The sequence below is a fragment of the Rutidosis leptorrhynchoides genome, chromosome 9, assembly GCF_046630445.1.
Source record: "Rutidosis leptorrhynchoides isolate AG116_Rl617_1_P2 chromosome 9, CSIRO_AGI_Rlap_v1, whole genome shotgun sequence".
Taxonomy (NCBI): Eukaryota; Viridiplantae; Streptophyta; class Magnoliopsida; order Asterales; family Asteraceae; genus Rutidosis; species Rutidosis leptorrhynchoides.
The window spans coordinates 11,810,251-11,814,429 of NC_092341.1; positions in this window are offsets into that span (position 1 = coordinate 11,810,251).

Consider the following 4,179-nt stretch of genomic DNA (forward strand, 5'->3'; position numbering starts at 1 on the left):
GATGATTGTCGAGCAAGATGGGGTAGTGGGGTGTATATGTATATACATTCGTGTTAAGTTCTTTTGCTTCGTCATTTAACCCTTTTCGTTTTATAGAATGAAGACGAGAAATGGACCCGATGTTGATAACGGGGGTACGAGTGAGGACGTTGAATTCACGGCCAAGGTTGAGGCCATCTCTAAACGTCAAAAGGCGGAATATCTTGAGGAGATTAAGAAGATGTTTCTAGACTCGATTGATGAGCAATTAGTCAATGTAGTCAAAGAGCAAGTCAAGGCCGTCCTTCATGATGATAATATGGGAAGGCGCGACTTTCTCTTTAAGAATTTCAAAGATGCTCAACCACCTATTTTTGAGGGTGAAAGAGACCCGTTAAAGAGTGCCCGGTGGATCTCCGATATGGAGGGGGCCTTTCGAACTTGTGAATGCCCGATTGATAAAAAGACAAGGTATGGTTGTAGCATGCTAAGAGGTGATGCAAAGCTATGGTGGGATGCAAAAATCCAAGTTTATGGCGAGGAACAATGCATGGATCTCCCACTTTAATCAATCAAATATTATCAAAAATATGCGCCCCTCTTTTCGGTAAAAGTAATTTCGGTTCCATGACCTAATTTAACTCATGACGAATTTTTGAAATATTTTGGGTTGATTGATTAAAGATATTTATACCTTAAGAATAAACGTTAAATTTCGCAGTGATGTAATAAATTTTTGTATGATATCAATAATTTCGATCGCCAAACCTAATTTTATTCAATACCAATTTAATACTTTATAGCGAACAAATTAGCGTTTATTATCAAAAGGTTAAAAATAAAAATAAAAAAATAAAAACTGTACAGACTTACCTGTGAGATAGTATTCTTAGTTATATGATCTATCTCATTCATAAGATAGTCGGTTTAATTGGTTTTCCATAGCTACATAGGCGTAACCTTGAGCATTCAGTGTTTTTTCTTCTAAACATATGAACGGTCCGTCTCTGCATAAAGTAACAAATTCGGTATTTGAATAGGTTTGATTATTTGAACATTTACCTCCATGTGACCATTTTCCGCATTTGTGACATCTTTCAAGGTGTCGTGCTCTTCTTTTCGCTGCGGATTTTGATTTTCCTTTACCAAATTGTAAGTTATTATCTTCGCATCTGGATTCTTTTCTTACTCCATCCAATCTTTCTCTGATTACTGATAGTATTTCACTCGGAAGTGTGTCATTATTACGTTTAGTGATCAAAGCGTGTAGCATTAGACCATGGTTTAGTTCACAGGCAGTCTTCATTTCCTAAAAAAAATAAAAATTCAGAATGGGGGGAGAAGACTAGTTCTTTAGGGTCTGCTAGGGAAATACCATTCGGGTTCCATTTTCGAGAACTACACGAAAACAGACAATCTAACTCTAACAGAAATACATAAAATCCTTAAAAGACTTGATTCTCCTCACACTTAGTTAGCTGTGGTATCGAAATTGTGATTAACTTCGTTGTCGACTTCCATCGGACTATCTATGTAATGTTTAACTCTGTGACCATTAACTTTAAATTCAATTCCATTTGAATTTATTAATTCTATCGTTCCGTATGGGAAAACTCTTTTGACTATGAATGGTCCATACCATCTTGATTTCAATTTTCCAGGAAATAGCTTGAATCGTGAATTGAAAAGAAGAACTCTGTCTCCTTCTTTAAATTCTTTTGAACTTCTGATTCTTTTATCATGCCATTTCTTCGTTCTTTCTTTATAGATTAACGAATTTTCGTATGCTTCATGTCTTAATTCTTCTAATTCGTTTAGTTAACTTAATCGTAGACGTCCAGCTTCATGTAAATCAAGATTACATGTCTTCAAAGCCCAAAATGCTTTGTGTTCAATTTCTACTGGAAGATGACATGCTTTTCCGTAGACGAGTTTAAAAGGTGTGGTTCCAATTGGAGTTTTGTAGGCTGTTCTAAAAGCCCAGAGTGCATCCTCCAATTTAATGGACCATTCCTTTGGATTTGATCCTACGGTTTTCTCTAGAATACGTTTTAAAGCTCGGTTGGTATTTTTAACTTGTCCACTTGTTTGTGGATGATATGCGGTGGAGATTTTATGAGTTACTCCATATCTTTTGAGAACTTTCTCAAGTTGATTATTACAGAAATGAGTACCCCGATCACTTATTAAAGCTTTCGGTGTTCCAAACCTTGCAAAAAGACGTTTTAAAAAGTTGACTACAACTCGTGCATCGTTAGTTGGGAGAGCTTGCGCTTCCGCCCATTTAGATACATAATCAATGGCTACGAGAATATAGAGATTATTATGAGATTTTGGAAATGGACCCATAAAGTCAATACCCCAAATGTCAAATACTTCACATACTTGAATGACGTTTTGTGGCATTTCATCACGTTGACTTATTTTTCCGGCCCTTTGACAAGCATCACAGGATTTGCAAAGAAGGTGTGCGTCTTTGTAAATTGTAGGCCAATAGAATCCAGCATCGTAAACTTTTCTTGCTGTTAGTTGAGGCCCATAGTGCCCTCCTGTTGGTCCTGTGTGACAATGGTTTAAAATTTTACTAGCTTCATCTCCGAATACACATCGGCGTATTATTCCATCGGGACAACTTTTAAACAGATGTGGATCTTCCCAAAAATAGTGTTTTATATCACTGAAGAATTTCTTTCGTTTTTGGTACGATAATCCTTTTTCAAGAAATCCACATACTAAGTAGTTTGCATAGTCTGCAAACCATGGTATTTCATTATAATCTATCTTCAATAGATATTCATCAGGAAAGTTGTCTTGTATGGCCGATTCATTTAGAACTTCTAATTCAGGATTTTCAAGACGAGAAAGATGATCAGCGGCGAGATTTTATGCTCCTCTTTTATCCCGGATTTCAATATCGAATTCTTGTAAGAGTAAGATCCAACGGATTAATCTTGGTTTGGCATCTTGTTTCGAAAATAGGTATCTAAGAGCAGAATGGTCGGTATAGACCACCGTTTTTGCTAGAACGAGATATGAACGAAATTTGTCAAAAGCAAAGACAATAGCAAAGAGTTCTTTTTCAGTAGTTGTATAATTTCTTTGTGCTCCTTGTAACGTCTTACTAGCATAATATATAGGTTGAAATCATTTTTCAATCCTTTGTCCTAAAACGGCTCCCATTGCAAAATCACTTGCATCGCACATTAGTTCAAACGGTAGATTCCAATTTGGTATTATCATGATCGGCGCATTAGTGAGTTTCTCTTTAAGAATATTAAAAGATTTGATACATTCATCTGAAAAGATGAATGGAGCATCCTTTTCTAGGAGTTTATTCATAGGAGTGGCAATTTTAGAAAAATCTTTTATGAAATGTCGGTAAAAACCGGCATGCCCTAGAAAACTCCTAACTCCTCTAACATTGGTGGGATGTGGAAGTTTAGCAATTACATCTACTTTAGCTCTATCCACTTCAATTCCTTCTTTTGAAATTTTATGTCCAAGAACGATGCCTTCTTTAACCATGAAATGGCATTTCTCCCAATTAAGTACTAGATTTGATTGTTCGCATCTAATAAACATTCGTTCTAGATTAACTAGACATGATTCAAATGTATCACCGAAGACTGAAAAGTCATCCATGAAAACTTCCATGCATTCTTCTATCATGTCGTGAAAAATCGCCATCATGCACCTTTGAAAGGTTACAGGGGCGTTGCAAAGTCCAAATGGCATGCGTTTGTAAGCAAAAATACCATAAGGGCACGTGAACGTGGTTTTTTCTTGATCTTCGAGTGCTATTGGAATTTGAAAATATCCGGAAAATCCATCAAGAAAACAATAATAACTATTTCCGGCTAATCTTTCCAACATTTGATCAATGAAAGGTAAGGGAAAGTGATCTTTTCTGGTGGCGTCATTTAATTTTCTATAATCAATACATACACGCCATCCTGTTACAGTCCTTGTAGGAATAAGCTCATTTTTTTCATTTGTAATGACAGTCATGCCACCCTTCTTAGGCACGCATTGAACTGGGCTTACCCATGGACTATCAGAGATTGGATAAATTAAACCTGCATCTAGCAGTTTAATAATTTCTTTTTTAACTACATCTTGCATATTCGAATTTAGTCTTCGTTGGCGTTGCACATACGTTTTATGACCTTCTTCCATAAGGATTTTATGTGTGCAATACGA